Genomic DNA, 19,362 nt, shown 5'->3' with positions numbered 1-19,362 from the left:
AATTATTTAATTTTGAACAAAGGTATTTAAGCAGAGAGGTGAATAAACGCCCTGGCAAGTCGATCACGCCACACTCTAGACGTTAACAATTTTAGTCAATATTCGGCATAAACAAACCAGTGCCACCGATAAGTGTTAGGTAAAATAATTTGCTGGGCCTCTTTTTAATCCTGTTGAATCCAAGTCTGCAGATTGTCTAATTAAATGTCTAATAGAAATAAATTATAGCCGGTATAAAACCGTGAAATATTAGATATTATAATTCTCCCCAAATCCAAATGACGATCATACCATCTAAAAATAATCTAAATCACTAAGTTTAAAAAAGCCATACAAATTTCAATTCAATCTTCAAGGCAATTTGTTTGCGAACTTTTTTATCCGGATTATAAGGAACTAAATTGCAATGGAATCCCCTCGAGATTAGAACAGGATATTAGTTTGGTTGTTTTTGTTCGTGTAATGGAACAGACGAGAACATAGCGGTATCTACCACCGATTATTTTATTGAAGTCTGGGGACCATAGAGGGAATCAAAACATATTCTCTACTTTATTAATCTCATATAAATCAAAGTAAAAGAGAAAATTGTATTGATAAAAATAGGACGACATGGTTTTTTATTCTGTTCAATAATTAGCGAGTTTATTGTAATGGTGTTTTACTTGGTTGTCATAGAAACATCTTGTATATTACAATAATCCACAATAAATGGATTATTTCCACGACTTTAATTTTCTTTCAAGGGTTCTTTAAACCCTGAAAAATACTTGTGATTTTGGCCATCTACTGGTATATTTATTGAGAGGATTTAGTTTATTCCAATTTAATTATATAAATTATGTACTCCACATGGGAAGACCTAAAAATGGTTGTAGACAGTCGAGAACTCGTTAAAATACACTTGTACAAATTATACAGAGTTGGTCGGCGACTAACTTCTAGAGAAATGAAGAGCTGCCACTTGTTAACTTTCAGGTTAAAGATATCAATAAGATGGGGTTTAATGTCCCACCCTTCTGCACCAACCGGGCTATAATTGAAGAGTATGAAGACAAGGATACGCCATACAGTGTGATGAGAAGGGCAGGACGTTAGAAAGTCAATTAGAGCCTAATCTTCAACCCTTCTCAAATAAAGTCATTATTATTATTATTATTAACCTTGCCCTGCATCGGACATTCCTGCACCCTCGACAAGGTGCTGCCAGCCCTACACCCACGACAAAGTGCGGCCAATCCTATAGACACTCTGGGTAACTTTCTCAGCCAATAACCTTCTGGTTTGTAAGCCACCACCTTATTCACTGAGCTACCGCGGTTACCGTTTAAATCTATAACACATAGATAGCCTTTTTACATACAGGTGGGGTCACCTGTTTCATCTAAATTATCATAAATCAACCAGACCTTGGAATAAGGCAGGCAGAAAATGGGAAGCGTGTGGATTGAACCAAACATTTTTGATATCTGATATCGTCCACGTTACTTAAAGAGGTTCACGTGGATAATTTTAAAAAGTCATCGTAGACTCGATGGTCTACCTAGCCAAATGTAAAGAGAATTGCGGAATCTTAGAGTAGTTAACTTTGATCCCAATTATTTAATTCCAATCCGTTTCTCACCTTGGTATTATTATATCTACTGAAAGTGAATCAGTTTCAGACGAGTTATTTGCCCCTGAGTTAGAAATTGGAATCAGACCAGTTATTTATTAATCTCGCTTACGAAAATGAACGTACGAGACTTTAGAAATAGTTTGATGTTATGTTTGAAATATCTTCCACGTTACAGACGCCTGTGGATGGAAGAGCCTGACTATACCTGTTGAATGGATGGAGGAGCCTGATCGTGTTAATGTATTGACATCTATCTGTTTTTTATTTTATTATAGATATTTAATCAGACGAAGGAGGTTAAAGTCGAGTGATCTGTTCTATATGCAAGTCGTGGGACCCAGTGGGAACGAAGCCCGAAGAAACCCGAGATTTTGCTCGGCCGTTGTCAAACAAGATTGGAACTATTTAAATAGGGCGTGGTTTTTACTCTGACTAGAAACACGTGTTGCACGAGACAAGATGTCTGTTGTTGAAACCATGTATATATATATATAATAATCTCTACATTAGACTTATTAACATAAGTAATTAACTTCTTTTATAAACAATCGTAAAGCAGCGCTTTCACTCAGCCGAATAGAGATTCTGTAAGCCTTTGCACTAATGGTATATCTATAGGCTCCCAGAAAGACAGTTATGCGTTATGGCTCGTTCACCGACCGCCCCTTACAGAGTTTCTCTTTACTGCTAATACAGTGTTTTAATTGAACCACATTTTATTTTATATTTTAAATATGATATATAAAATTAGTTATGTTTATTTTCTTGTTGAACAGGATAACGTAAAGATACACCCGCTTATATAAGATTTAGAACAAGAACTGGCGGTACTTGCTACACTGAAAAAACACTTGTGTTGGATCTCAACACAAGTACCTGTGTTAAAACTAATCTACACAAGTTATGTGTTGTTTTGCATTGCATTAACACAAACTTGTGTCGATTTATAAAATCTTGTGTGTTTTTTCATATCATTAACACAAGTAATGTGTACCTTCCACGATTTGTTGTCTTTTTAAGAAAAAAACTCCATACAAAGTCTGAATTCGGGAGTCGTCAAGTTTTAAGAAAAGTAATAAAGGGCTTAATTCACATCTCGAAAATCACATACTGTTCTTCACTGGAAGGGAGTGAGTACCAATTAATCAGACAATTGCCAGACAGACTTGAATGTTAATTGGTGTTAAGTTGTCTGTATAGTTAAAATGTCTGTCTTTTTTTATTGACCCAATAAACTGATAGACCAAATGAATATATAGTGTACATGTGATTTTCAGCACCCTGGTGTTTTCGAAAATTGATTCAATGTGCAATGAACAAAAAAAATGAGTAAAACTCTTAATAATGTAATTGGTTGATGTAATCGAAATTGGACAGTATTGGTTAACTGAAAAGTAACCAATCAAATTTAATTGATCATCCACGTGTATCTCATAATCGACTTATTGATATAATGGTTCTCCAAGTTATCTATACTTTTTGTCTGCGATATCACTTCGGTGGAAGCGGACGTAAAATACAACTAACTAAGAAGAAGTATCAAAACTTTAGTCATTGCGACAAATTCTTTCTTTGATATTATATCAGCGACATTCAGTTAGATGTAGTGACGTTAGCATCAACAGAGTGCTTTAGCCGTGATATTTTTAAAAAAAATATTATAATGGTCACATAGAATACCAGACCGCAGGTTTGTAAATTTTTACAAAAAATGTATTTAATTTAGCATGTATATATTGCTTCTATGTATATAATAATTCGTTTCGTTTAAAACAGTCAGATTTAGAACCACTGCCACTGACTGCACCGGAATTCTATTTATATAATGGCGCCACAAAGAAATTTTTTTTGATGTGTTCTAAAAGTGTTCCGCTAATTCAGCAATCTAATGATTCTGTCTTAATTTTTCTGAAATCGTGCTTAATTATTATTAGCTAATCGGCGCTACACCGTTGTTCAAATACTTATAATTGCAAGAAACCCCCGACCAGGACCAGCAGGTTAGAATCTGTCTTGATTTTATAGTAATGCCCGGTTGCAATTATTGGCCGCCATCTTTGATTTTTATAGACGTTCGGGCCAAAAAAAAGGAGAAATGTATATCCAGACATGGACTATAGCTAGATACTAACTTTTGTGTTAGTTGTTTATTTGAAATGTAATCTTAATATTTCTGTAAAAGAAAAAAACAACAACAAACAAATCAGCCTTTTTTTTATATCAATGTCATCAATGTGTAGGCCTAATAATTAGACTTTCAATGATTCAGAAGTTTCTCTACAGTTTCGTTATTTTTTTTCCAGTCATTGATGTTAGCATGTACTACACAAAGAAAAACAGGTAACAGAATTTCATTTCCTTTTAATATATTTTTTATATAATGGCCAATAATTGTTATTGTATGTAACAGGAAAAGTATTTATCTCTGTAGAGAGAGGGCGAGTAAATGGGGTTTAAAATTCACTAAATTCACTTGACACAAACTATGCCATTCATTTCCTTGTATTAAATTGGTCGAATCAAGTAGGCCCATGCTTTATGTCCTAGAATCAAGTAGGACGGGTTTTTTTCTTCCGTTTCCGCCCTTTTCCTGAACACTGTCTCATTCTATTGCCATCTGTGTATGTTGTGTTATATTAATTCTGCATAAACCTAGAGTTGTTGTTAGTGTTTGTCGGATAGATCCTTTATACTTACTGGCGCTAGGTAATTTTGAGGCTAATATTGTTCAATTTTATTTGAATGATTTGCTTGCGCGTACCGTAGGAGTGTATTAGAAACAGTGTTCGCGCAGGTTCGAGAACGGCTGAAGAACATGAAAACACTTTCATGAGTCTCGAACATGAGAGAACGGTATCCATGGTAACAAGATGAATTAAATTTATACAATCTGTTACGATAACTTGTTTGGTATTGACTTCGCTATTAAGCATACTTATGATAAATTATGACTCCGTTTTACTCCTTTTCAATTCTTTGGATGACGATTACATCACCTTTTGATACGCCCACATGGAAATGTGGTCGCATATTGTCATCGCCCTCGTCCGTAGGTTTGTCCGTCGTCTACAGACCTGATTATTTTGAAATTGATATGTTGTTTATTTTAATGAGATGAATCCTATTTAATTTCAATAATTTCCGTTAGTTTCTTCTGGAGTTATGGCCCTTGTTTCACTTTGTGAAATTCATTTGCATCTTTTAAATTAGTAAAACGAAGACGTCTATTAAATTTCTGCGATTTCCGTGAATTATGTCTAGAGTTGTGGCCCTTGTTTCACTTTTTCGAACCTTGTGAACGCGCGAACAACAAAATTATCATCCGATTTGTATGCATTATTTAAATTAGTAAAACACAAAACAAAAAAGCTGTCAAATTTCAACAATTAAGGCCCTTGTTTCAGTTTGTAGAACCTTTGTAAACCCACAAACGACAAAAATTATAATCTTTTCTTGTAAATGCCCACATTACCTACAAAAGAATGAATATGCGACAATCCCTGTTGACTGAGCAAACGATTAAACTGCTGTGGGCATATGTTTCGTTGCCTGGCAACCTAACTTATTTGATGTTATACTGGCCACATACTACATCCAATTTTCGAACGGTATTAAACTTTTAAATTAATAAATGCACCCATGATGCTGTTTTCTCAGCAGTTATCGATACGTCGACCATGTTTGTTCTCCCTCACACCAGCTATGAGGTAGTGTGGGATTTGAGAACGGGAACGTGTTCGTGAACGCATTCCAGACTGCTCAAGTCCGACAAGAACCCCTTCTCCGTCCGTTCTCTGCACCGGAACACTGTTTCGAATACACCCTAGGGGTATTTAGCAAAGGGAGGAAACCGGAGGACCCGGAGAAAACCCACAAGGCTGGACAGGCGACCTTATTCCTAGTCACATTCAAGTGGGGAATCACATAATAATTGCCTATTTCAAATAAGATATTTGCATATAAAGAAAGTAGGCCTACAGCCTCTTTCAAATGTGATATTTGCATATAAAGAAAGTACAAACTTAAATCGTCAGTGCTGGATAAACTAGCCAAAGGATTCGGCTGAATCAATTGGCGCTAAACTTCACCTAGTTTATCCACTGACATACGCCCGAATCAAACATGTTTAATATATTTGGTCGAATTGTATTTGAGTGGTGTGTCCGGCTGTCCGCTTCGCCGAAGCATTAGCCAATCACCACTCATTTATATCGAGTGGGTATCACCAATTGGACCTCAGGTTTTGTGTTCCATTGAAACGACTAGAAATGAAATGGGGTTTAACGTCCTACTATTTTGCTCCGAACTGGGCTAATGAAGACAGGCATACACCACACAGTGTGCTATGAGGGAAATTTTGCCCGGACAGCGGCACTGCGGTGTATCGAATTCCAACTGTCAAGGGATCTTTTACGTGGACGCCAACGTGTACACGGGACCTCGTTTTTTCGTATCATCCGAATGACTAGACAACTGTCCTTGTCAGGCCCTCCATCCTGCATCACTGACAAGGGGGAACCACGCCGGAAAATCTGGGTGAACTTTCTCGGCCAATGCAGGGATCGAACACCCGACCTCCAGGCTAGCGAGCCAACGTCTTACCCACTAAGCCACCATGACGACTAGACAGGGAATCCATGCTGAAAAATCCAAATGAGCTTTCTCGGTCAACACTGGGAGCAAACCTGCAACCTCCCGGGTAGCAAGCCAGTGCCTTACACACTAAGCCACATGGCTCTCTTCTAATTACTGTGACAGTCCAGTCACATGACAAACAAGGGTTATTAAAACAGATTTTCACGGCTTCGGTAAGATCTTCGGGATTCAAATGGTTTTAGATATCACACAGTTTGTATATGGTAAGGTATCTTAAACAGTTAATTACATGTCACATATTTATATTTTTCAGTTTCCATATTAGATGCCATAGCAAATCAAAGATCATATAATAAAATAAGTCAAAAAACCCAAATATGGGAAAAAAAAGAGCTGAAGAAATGGTGATTTGAGCACCTATGATTTCTCATAGTTGTTTTTTGAGGGTGAGTGTTCAATTCTAATAGAAAAGATTGTTGTTGTGGTATTTTAGAATCTCACCATAATGTGTTTGGCACAATATAGCCCGGTTGGAGCTGATGTGACATAAACCTTAATTTCATTTTAATATTTTGAAATTTAAAATTCAGTTTAGTATAGTAAAACTGTGAAGTACATGTATGTGCACAGACAGAATCTTACTTATGTCCAGATACATGTAGATATGACTATCTCATCTGTGGGGACCTACGGTGACCAAGTGGGTTAGACACTGGTTCGCATATTTTAAGGTCGCGGGTTTGCAGTAAGACAATGCAGAACGGAGGGCCTTACAAGGACAGCTGTCTAGTCGTTCAGATTGAACAAAAAAACGTGGTCCCGTGTACACATTGGCGTGCATGTAAAATAGCCCCTGGCAGTTAGAATTTGATACAAGAGTAGGCCTTAGGGTCACGGTACCCGGCAAAATTTCTCTCATAGCACACTGTATGGCATATGCCCAACCTCATTAGCCCAGTCGGAGCTGAACAGTAGGACGCCGAACCCCATTCCATTTCATTTTTTTCATTTTGTCTCATCTGTGACAAAGCAAACCAACACATTACAATGCAATGTAATTAAATTAAAACTTTCATCTTTTAACTGTCGAGTCGATTTAAGTCAACTAATACATAGTATGTTTTTTTTCTCCGTTAACTACATCAGAAAGATCAAGACAGTTGAAAATGGCTATTCATATTATGGAAACTTTTTCTCACAGAGCTTGATAATCAGGTAAAATGTAAGTAACATACATATTTGTATTTTTAATCATCAACTAGTTCTATACACTTGATTGGTAATCTAGTTATTCTTCTTGGGGAAATACCTAGGACTCTCCTATTCAAGTCTTGGCATTCTTGATTTTTGACAATCACATCCATTGATTTTCTTCAAGTTGTGATAGACCCTATGTGTATTTTTACAGTAAATAGCAGTATAAAATTGATGGACAATATTTTACTTTTCAAATAGATTTTAATAGGTAATATCCAATTTGTTGTCGATGGAAATAAAATATAATAATCTGCCTGGGTCTGTTACTGGACAAGACACAATAAGTGTTACCCAAAGATGAAACAAAATAGAGACTCAGTCTCGATGTGGCAAAATAAATTGTTTATTTAAACATTGTGAACCATAAATAGTAAGAAAGTATTCTTATTGCCTACTTTTTATTTTTTAGGCTGGAAGATTATTTGATGTATGATAACAAGAGATCCCAAGCATCAATTTATTTTAAAATTCTGGAAAAGAATGCATTTGACCCAATTTTTGAATATTTATTTTTTGTTTTTACTGTTAAATATTCTTCCCAAACACAATTAGATTTTAATTCTCTACAGAAATTTATGTATAATATAGAATGTAAGGTGACATATTAATCACTTAGAATTTGGTCGGAAATCATAAAGTATTTAATAGGCATAATCTAGAAACCAAATGTAGATCAAATATACCCAAAATTACAAAATACCTTAAGCCTACATTAAGGTGACTTTCCCTTGCTTATGAAATGAAATAGGGTTTAAGATCCTACTTTTCTGTGTTAATATGGTGATTCTGCCCTACAACCTACTCTTATATCAAATATTTCAACTGTCAAGGGTTGTTTAAATGGAACCCAGGAGGGCCGAATGGTTAACACACGCACATTGGATCAGAAGGTCTGTCATTGAGTCAGATAATTCAATTGTCAAGGGTTCTTTAAAGTAAACGCAGTGGGGGTAGTTTCAATTCCGGGCTTATACCCAATTATCCCTTGCCATGTCCTACACTACTGACGTGTGGGAACTATGTCGGAAAATCCAATTGAAATTTCTCGGCCAATGCCTTATACTCACTGAACCACAGTGACTCCTCCTTGCTTTTGACTTGTGATTATTTATATATATTTTGTACATATTATTTAATGTTTGCGATTTTCTCTGATATTTTTTTATTTTTCAATCCTGTAATCTTGATGCTTTGCCCCTTTTATGTACAAAATATTCATTTTGTTTGTTGTTTTTTTTAATGAGGAAAAGGTTCTACAGCATTTTATTACTCCTGCAAAATAGTGCATTTTTCTTTTGTTAGTTTTCTGTGTATGCTAGTTATTTCTAGATGCCTCACAAATCACTTGTAATATGACTTTGTAGCACTTTTCAGTTTCTGAAAGTATTTCAATTTAGTGCATAATTAATCTAATTAGGGCTTGGTTTGGATGTTATTAAATTTAGATATATTTGAATTATATATTTTTGGGGTATGGGGTAGGGATCTTTCTTTTCTCAGTTCTTGTTTTCGGGTAAAGAAAAAATTAAATAGCTACTTTGTATTTTGTGATGTGGGGGGGGGGGGGGAGCAAAGTATAACAAAATTTTTATTAGTATTAGAATTATATCTCTGTTTTTCTGTTAACATTTCAAATGATGTCTATTTAGTTTTGATTTGGTGGTGTTAATTTACTTTTTCCTATCATTTTATGAATAAATGATAATTTAACAAATAAAATTATTGTTACCTCATTTATCAAACTTTACAGGTTAAACAGAGCAAAAGGGGTGGGGGCTGCATGGGAAAGATTGCTAAATTAAGGGAAAATAAAACACAAGTTTTGGTGGTGGTTATACACAAGTTTTTATGAAACCACACAAGTTTCAGAAATTTCAACACAAGTTTCAGAAATTTCAACACAAGTTTCAACACAAGTATTGTGTAGATTTTCACACAAGTTGCAACACAAGTTTGTGTTGTTTGGTAAATTTTAACACAAGTCTTGTGTTGTTTCAACATTTAACACAAGTTTGTGTTGATTCAACACAAGTTTTTTTTCAGTGTATTAAATGAGCGAACCGTTCTAATCTAGTTAAAATCTCTAGCATCCGATGGCATCGAGAGTTGATTATGCCATGGTCCTGTCATGTTAATAAATGTCGAATTAATGATTTACTTGTACTGGTATATAACATTTAAGACCTAAAGAAAGACCTACAATAGGTAAATGTACCTCTTGAATAATGTATGTTTTACGTCTTTAAATAAACCCTCTTCCATGGCCGAATGGTTAGCACGCGCGCGCTGTATCATACGGTCTGTCATTGAGTCATCTGGCTGGGTTTCGATTCCCCGGTTGTACGTGACAAGGAGTAGGGTCGCCTGTCCAACCTCGTGGGTTTTCTCCGGGTCCTCCGGTTTCCTCCCACTGCTAAAGACCCTTAAGCGCAAGCGAATTGTGGAAATAAGAGTTGAACCATATGTTGGTCCCGAAAAAAACCTAGTTTGTGTCGAGTGGACGTTAAACCCCTCTCTCTCTCTCTGTCTCTGTCTCTCTCTCTCTCTCTCTCTTCCACTTAACGTCTTTAAATAAACGCCTTTTCCACTTAACGATGATAAATAAACACCCTTTCCCGCCTAGATGAAAGGGTGTGTTTCTCCAAATTATACAGCGTTTCCGCTAACATTAAACTTCATTAATAATTTCATTTTGAAAACTCCCCGACAATTTGATTTAATCCTAGAAAAAACGCATGTGAGAAAACTGTGTATATTTTGTAAAGCCTGCACCGTTTCTTTAAGTAATAAAGCTTGTGTATTTAAAGTGAGTTATGATAGTTTCCTGTTTATAAAGATGTTCTGTTTCAGTCAGTACAATTAATGCTGAAACACAAACATACATTATTAAACAGACGGCTGATAATAATAGGCTAGAGGGTAGAATTCACTGTTAATTCTGATCTATTTGATGGACAATATTATGGACAAGAATTCATCATGTTGCTGAAATTTGTATGAGGTTGATCATGGAAATCTGTATGAGGTTGATCATGGAAATTTGAAGAACTATGTATGAACTATCCACAGTAACCAACCTGTTAACTCTCTTATCCTTTGGCCTCTAAATCATGAATATTTACATAAACCTCGAAGAAAATGTCAATTCAACCTCTCTCTTCCTCGATTTTATACTAACAAAATAACAACAAGCGACATACAAAAGCGAAGAAAATTATTAATACTTTTACAATCCTATATAATCCAAATACGTGTAGATGAAATAAATTCTCTAAGATTAAAATTAAATGGATATTAAATTAACAAAAGGGCAAGAAATCTATAAACAATAAACCGATGAAACTTGAACATGCTCTGTAATTCTGCGATATACAGAGTTGTATCAAATTTTAATATCTCAACGTTTAATATATAAAACGTCGGGGAAACAAACACGACAATTTGACGCACGGAAGTAAAACCTAGCCATCATCGGTGGAGTTGGGAGAGAATAATAGGAAATGAAATCGGGTTTAACGTCCTAGTTTTCTACACCAAACCGAATTAATGAAGATTGGCAAACGGCATGCGATGTGATATGGGGTGCATTTTGTCCGTACGACGGGCTTCCCGTCTACAGTCGTGGAATTACAACTTTCAAGGTTTCCTATAATATACACACCAAGATATAAATCATAGGCAATACAACTATAGTATTGTTGAAACCATTCCATACTCTACAACAATATCTAAGTGTGGCTCTAGGATATTTGAGACTTCAATAGAATGTGTGGGAATTGTGTTGTTATTGTCAATGAACCTAGTCTTCATGTCAATATCTCTGATAGTCTTCACCCTCCAGTCATTTTCTCCATTTCCTTTCCTTTCAATTGCAGTCAATAACCCATCAACGTGAACATCATATTTCTATATTATAATAGACAGACACACCAGCTCAGCCCTTTATACTCAATATATTCACAGACCTATTTGTACTAAATATATTATACATATATAGCCGTAAATAATACTGCTACATTCTGAAATGTAGCCCCGCGTTCTGCGATGTTGTGCCACGTTCTGCGATGTAGTTCCACGTTATGCGATGTAGTCCATCGCTCTGCGAAGCTTTTTGAAAGAAATACCATCATTACACAAGGTATCGAATCGAATATAGTCATGTTTATCCTGTCATTCAGTAATAAACAATTTGACTGTTTTCGGTGTCTTCAAATCTTTAACAGAGAAAATGAAAACCTTGGTGAGAACTTAAACGTTAACTATATTGATCCCTAGTCGAAATATCTGGTCTCGTCAAAACCTTGGTGAGAACTTATGTTAACTATATGGATCCCTAGTCGAAATATCTGGTCTAGTGACAAATGTTGTATAAAGAGTTTAATTGGCCCCTACGGTTTATTTTATTATTGTTGGCCTGAGGGCGGGTGGTGGTGGTGGTGGTAATGACTTTTTCATTCTATCACTGTACGGCAATTTTGATAGACAGGCGATACCTTTAATATCAACCTTTAATTCTTGAAACAAGGCACGATTCGACGACACATTTAAAAACAAAACTTGGTAATTGTGTTTCCATAAACCTGTATCTATAGGTAAGGCAGGACAGATCCCCCTCAATAACCACATAGCTTGAGAAACGGGCCATGTCCTCCACTGCTTCCATCATATGAACTTTTTTTGCCAGGAAATGCTAAAAATTGTGCCCGTAAAACTTCAACTGCGCCCGTAAAAATTCAACTGGGTTTCAAACTTCAACTGCGCCTGTAAAACTTCAAATGTGTCCGTAAAACTTCAACTGTGCCCGGAAAACGACAAGAATAATGTAGGAAAATTACAGGAAATCGTCTTCTGGTCATCACTGTATCGAGACATAAAACTTCTAGAATTGGGCTAGATCTATTAACTGTGGTGAAATAAACTACATGTATAGGGTTTAGTTTATGCTTTCTGGTTGACATATCAATCGCATATATCGCAACAATGGCTGCTTCATCTTTATCTTTGCTTTGTCATCAACAAATTTTAATTTTCACCATTAAGATTATTTATTAACGAAACAATAAGAAGATGATGTTCTGATACCACTTATTTTGTCCGACTGAATCGTCCGGATACAAACTTCTATCATGGGTAGGAGATATATTCATTGTAAACTTTCAGTGATTGAGGATAACTGTTTGGAATCACATCTAGATCACATAAATCAGGTTAGAATCTATTGTAGAGAATGAATTCCAATAAAACAGAAAGTGTCTGTCAATTCACTTCGTTTTAACTGAAAGACGGCCATTAATCCATCGTGAAATGACAATCAATATGAAATAGTCTCACGAAAGGTTCTTCCTACGACAGGAAATCGTAAACTATAGGAGAATATAGAAATGTTGATGAATGTCTACAAACTATACCAGTGATCGGAGACAGGTTGAACTGATTTATTTAATCATATACAGAAATAAAATAGAAACATACGAAAACAATATTAGAAATAGACATTAAAAGTACGTATTGGAAAAAATATGTATTTGAAATAGGTATTGGATATAGGTATTGGAAATAGGTATTGGATATAGGCAATGGATATAGGTAATGGATATTGGAAATAGGTATTAGATATATTTAATGGATACAGGTATTGGATATACATATTGGGAAAAAATAGTAATTGGGAAATAGGTATTATATATTTCTAATACATATTTCCAATACAATTAAAGTAAAGAATGTCATCGATTGTTTTCTTGTTGGACAATAGAAGAACATGGATGGATGATATTCTATACTTTCATTGTTTTCCTTCACCAAATTATTTAAAACTAAAAATATAGAAGCAGTTGGGAAATACGATGATGTCAAGTATAGTTGGGCAATACGATGATGTCAAGTATAGTTGGGCAATACGATGATGTCAACTATACAGAAATAGTTGGGCAATACGATGATGTCAAATGATGGATGGAAAGTAGGCCTAAGATATTTAGTCAAACATCCCACTTGTATCACAAAGCATTCACATCTTAAAACTCATCCTAGATATTCCCAATTTCAAACATTGTCTCGACCCCTGATGCCACAGTGCTTCACATTTCTTTTGGATGCCCTGACCAGGACCGCATTAAATGCTCTGACCAGGACTGTATTAATGCCCTGACTAGGACCACATTCGGTGAACCGTCCATTTTTCGGGCACAAACATCAGAGAACATTAAGTTGTTTTTTGCTTAACATATTGTAAATTTATATTGTTGTGTTAATGTGTAATTATAAACAGCCATCACAGCTTTGTGGAAAATTCGTTTTAATTAATGATTGATTCATTCTGAAAATTTGAAAGACAAAGAAAATTTTCGGGAAATCTGACCAGTAGTTCCAGCCCCCGTATAGTAGATACTGATTATTAGACAGGGAGTAGTGAGAGAGTTAAAAGAAAACGGACCTCTTCACATAGCCAAGCATTTATTAATTATTTCATTGGTTAAATGCCAGAAATATCCATGGTATAAATACTTAATTTGGAGTCTACCAACTAAAGTAAAAATTTCCCTATAGAGATGGACGTGCGCTTTTTCCTTCAAATTAACTGGAATTATTCCCTAATTTGGTCAGCTAGATAATATTGCGTCACTGTCGGTAGATTCCATCGTTTAGTTTGATCATCACGAGGGGAACTTGATAAACGAAAGGGCAATGGCAGTACAATCATTTAATTAATGAATGTATTATCTATTTCCGTAGCATAAAATCATGTCCTGTAATAAAACTTGTTTACCAATTTGAAACCAATATTAGGCAGGGGCCATTATATTGCTACACATGTAGTTGTTTTAATAAATATAAGTGAAACATTTGATACGGACATATAGAGAAATGGTTGTAATCAAATTATTCTAGCTTATTGGGTTGTTAATATGTGGATTTATCAGCAAGTGGATTCTCGATTAATATAATTACCAGTTAAAGAGATGGAAGATATGTTCTAGTGTTAGCCAGTCCGGTCAATATTAACCTGCCTTCTGTCAATCTAACATCAACCCGCGGTCAATATTAATAGTTCATGATTCGTCTAACAATCATTGTATCAGTCAATATGCCACACTTGATCTGATTGGTTAGTCTACGGTATCAATCAATATGCTACACTACATCTTATTGGTTAGTCTAATAAGTACACCTTAATCAGATTGATCTATGACCTGTCGAGTCTTAATTCTCTTCAAATAGACGTCTTCGATTTGATTAAGAGATCATGATTCGTATCAAATATATTGCGGATGATTTCAAGGATATTAGCGATAATAGTGAACACTGGTCCACATGGAATGTCTACATCCCGAACTTTATAACTTCCCAATAGATTTTAATGCATCTATTTTTCAAATTAAAAGATTTGATATCCTATTCTAGTCTTTTTTCCTTATCTCATTTTCTGACATACTTATTGTATGTTTTAATAACAAGATGTTGTTATTTATCTTATTGTATGTTTTAATAACAAGATGTTGTTATTTATCTTATTGTATGTTTTAATAACAAGATGTTGTTATTTATCTTATTGTACGTTTTAATAACAAGATGTTGTTATTTATCTTATTAAAGCCTCCATGCGTCGTGCAAACTACAATGTTATGTGAAAGATGGATGTGTAAAATGGTCCAGCAATGATTCAGTTGCGTCACTATTGACACAGATATGTTGAATTGAAATTTCATGGATCTATGCTGGTCGCTATGTAATAAGCCCTCCGCCATTTTGCCGTTGGCGAACAAAAGTGATATACATTTTTGAAAAATTCGACTGAATCCAAGGCGGGAAGTTATCTAGATTTGGTATTTTGTGTTCTTAATTCATTGTTAACTATTCATTCTGAGTACTATTAGCGTGGATTAATTCAATTTTAACTACTCATTCTGAGAACTATTAGCGTGGATTAAGCCGTAAGAAATATGATAGTTTAGCGAAAAATACAAATGCTGCATCGTTACTTAAAAAAATCTTTGTGGCAATATGGATCTGGATGAACGGGGTATCACGTCTTGCTTCGGATCAACTGAAATTAGAAGAAGGGTAGATCAACCTGCCATTACACAACCTAACCACGGAATTACAAATCAGTGTTATTTTCATTCATAATGCGAGGTACTTTATATCTGGTTGCCTAGCAGCTCCGTGTACTTTAATTCTGGTTGCCTGGCAGCTCCGTGTACTTTAATTCTGGTTGCCTGGCAGCTCCTTGTACTTTAATTCTGGTTGCCTGGCAGCTCCGTATATTTTTATTATCGATCATCTAACCCAAATCAGTTTAAAACATTATCTCCATGTTTATCGATTCATGGGTGAAAAATGTGTGTAAAAGCCGCCGCCCCCGCGAACACTATATACTCATATTACCATATTACCGACAAACAGTTGAAAGATGAAGAATGTGATATAAAAAGTGGGTTATTATATAATGACATACTGCTCGTGGTGTGACAGATCAATAATTAACACCAGAATAAAATCTATAAAAACAATTTTATACAGGAATTATAATGTTCATTAAATCTAAACAGATCCATCCTAAAGGAAACTTCAAAAGTATAAATCTAGAGCTAAACCTCTAAATGTATATTTGACGTTACGTCGTCAGCTGTTCTGTTTGAGGGAATTCAACCACATTCGACGTCTTCATCTGTTCTGGTTAAGGGAATTCAACCACATTCAACGATGCCTTCATCTGTACTGTTTAGTAGGTATGTGACTTAATCCGAGTTATGTAAATGAAATTGATCGTCGCCATAGGACAGTTTCGTTGGGACAACGTTAGACATTTTCTTATAATCACCCGAACAGCATTGTGAAGGAATGCTAGTTTATAATCACCCGAACAGCACTGTGAAGGAATGTAAGTTTTCGGGTAGCTATGCGGATATGTAAAATAAGGTTGCATGGTTCAGGAACAGCAGGATGTTCGAATTTTAAAATATTTTTATGGTGTTTGAACCTTTAAAGTAGTAACATCTTCAGAAAGCAACGGGTTTTTTTTTGGTAATTTAAACTGTAATTTTAGCCTGAAAATGTGACACCAATATGCCGTTCAGACGTCTTATGTCAATCTGGTTTTAAAAAAAAAACCAAAAAAAACCCGTGGCAATCTCTGAGCAAGCTTACCTTTGTTGTCTGAATGCTGATATATAGCTGTCTGAATGACGATATTAGAAGATCAATTAGGTACCGAAATTAGAACACCGTCTCGTGTGTAGGAATCGTAATTGACATGATGGGTTCACGTGAGGTCACCTAGCTGATGTTATAAGCTAATATATATTTTACTGTTGGAATATTTATGATAAATTCCACTAACAGAAAGAATCTACAGCCATGACTATCTGTATCAATCTCACCCAGAACGTAATGGTAGTAAATATTGTACTAGATTCTATTTATTTTATTTTCTCTAAAAACACATCTGTAGAACATATCGAGTAGTTTCTTTTTACATAACCTATTAAAAGAGGATTAGCGTGTCACTACAGACATTGCATGGTGGGTCTTAGAGCTTAAAGTGGGGTTGTGAAAACAAAAAATAAAGAAGTGAAAGTGAGTAAAAGGAGTAATGCTATCTAATGGTTTTAATCATAATAACTCGACCAGTGTCAAACATCGTAGCTCAGATAGGCTATATTTTGACTCGGGTATGTTTCACGCAGCCATTGTGGTTTGAGTGCACTTGTCCTCGACACACCTCTCCCAGCGATATCAATATTGTGCTTTTCGCCCCTAGGAGATGTTGTTTCACGTGCCGAATCATCCCATGGTTCATGCCGCAACTCATATTCACTGTGTAAAAAATTTAATTAATATAATACACGTTACACCACACGTTACCCCCAACTCTCTACACCTTACACCACACCTTATCCCCAACTCTCTACACCTTACACCACACCTTACCCCCAGCTCCCTACACCTTACCCCCAGCTCTCTACACCTTACACCACACCTTACCCCCAACTTATCTTACGCTCAACATTGCCCCAATTCACCAACTCTAAAAATTCTCTCCTCGCCTTTTAATAACTTGAGTCACGTTTCTGCATCGTAAGTTATTTAATCGTTGGGAATTTGTGTATAAAATGTAGAAGATTTTTTGAGTCAGTAAAACAGGTTTGATATATAAAATGTTATTTAATCTAATCTATATGACGGTTATATCAGACATGGGTAGAATAAGTTCAAATATAACCTATACAGATTACATCCAGGCTGGTTACCAGATGTTATCTATATACCAAAATAACCAAGGTAGGAAATTCCATTCAGCTCGTTCTAAACGTATATATACCCGTATAGATCTACATACAAATAAATATCTTATCCCCAACAATCGCGGCCGATCTATAAATTATTTTTAGGACATCCTTTCCAAAGGGTTGTAACTGATTTGCGCCGAGTTTGGGGATACTGGAGGTCGTCTTGGGGTAATAATTTTTGAAGCGCATCATACCTGTTGCTCAGAATCCGCCCTCTAATATTTTAAACTTACAAGAAGTTCTTCGTATTTATGACTTTTATATTTGTTATAGTGAGACATATATTAGCCTATGGTATATATAACAATATTACACAGTATACAGCATGTTAACCTATGGTATATACAACAATATTACACAGTAGACAGCATGTTAACCTATGGTATATACAACAATATTACACAGTAGACAGCATGTTAACCTATGGTATATACAACATTATTACACAGTAGACAGCATGTTAACCTATAGTATATACAACAATATTACACAGTAGACAGCATGTTAACCTATGGTATATACAACAATATTCCACAGTAGACAGCATGTTAACCTATGGTATATACAACAATATTACACGATAGAAAATATTATGATGTCTGTTTTTGGTCTATAGTTATAGACATATGTATCTGAGCAAATAATCATTACTAATCCACTACCAGGAGGTCTCGGATTCGATCCCGGTGTTGGCCGAGAGGATTTCTGGAGACTTCCCAACCTGGTGCAGGACGGAGTTCGGATTGTACTATCTACCTCGTGTACTACACCCCTGCTTCTGGTAATCAGGGAGTATTATTTGTAGATATTTACTAGTAACTAGAGATCCATGTTTACATTGGCTTTCCCTCTCACATGATTGCCCATGCTCTTTTCTTTTGTCTAGAACAGGTGCGTCACAGTTTTTACCTTGAACCTTCAAGTCTCAGTTTGTACCCAGTCTCAGTCTTTACATTGAACCTACGAGTCTCAATTGCTATCCAGTCTCAGTCTTTACATTGAACCTACGAGTCTCAATTGCTATCCAGTCTCAGTCTTTACATTGAACCTACGAGTCTCAGTTAGTTTTTAACTTGGAATTCAGTTTTAACCTCAAGCTACGAGTGTGAGTTTTACCTATTATTAAATGTGTGTTAGAGGTTGTATAAAATATCCTATCTTTAACCTTGACTTAAACTCATCTCGTACTTTTAACCCAAATAGATTATGACGCCATAGTTATATTCGACCTATATTTTACACTGCCAGGAACCGACTCGTAGAATTGTAACCCCCTATTACGCACGAGTCTGTAATAGTTGCATCTAACTTATATTAATTACACCCTTGAAGAACGAACTAGTAGAATCAAAGTGCCACCATTATGATACATGCACGCTCGTTGATCTAATAACAATTAGGGTGATCATGTAGAATATTGATTATGTAAGAAACAATCTGATTGATCATAGGATATCGATTATAATGATTGGATTATATGCACAATATCTCTGCTACTAGACATTTCATGGACTCTAATACAATAATTAGGTCATCCAAATAGAGGAACATCTGGCATCAAACCGTAATATCTAAAAATAAAGTAGATAATCGTATCAC

The 19,362-nt window shown here is 35.5% G+C and overlaps 1 long non-coding RNA gene across 2 annotated transcripts; it reads left to right on the top strand.

The window, feature by feature from the left end:
* The first annotated feature begins 3,632 nt into the window (after positions 1–3,632).
* On the top strand, positions 3,633–7,437 carry LOC130014322 (uncharacterized). 2 transcript variants are annotated; one of them, XR_008789280.1, is made up of 3 exons: positions 3,633–3,958; positions 6,528–6,660; positions 7,361–7,437. It is a non-coding gene; the product is annotated as an uncharacterized LOC130014322 (long non-coding RNA). The 2 variants fall into 2 exon arrangements; XR_008789281.1 differs by lacking the exon at positions 3,633–3,958 and adding an exon at positions 4,203–4,324.
* The last annotated feature ends 11,925 nt before the right edge of the window (positions 7,438–19,362 follow it).

The sequence above is a fragment of the Patella vulgata genome, chromosome 9 (assembly GCF_932274485.2).
Source record: "Patella vulgata chromosome 9, xgPatVulg1.2, whole genome shotgun sequence".
Classification (NCBI taxonomy): domain Eukaryota; kingdom Metazoa; phylum Mollusca; class Gastropoda; family Patellidae; genus Patella; species Patella vulgata.
This window is presented reverse-complemented; position numbering and strand designations above follow the sequence as displayed.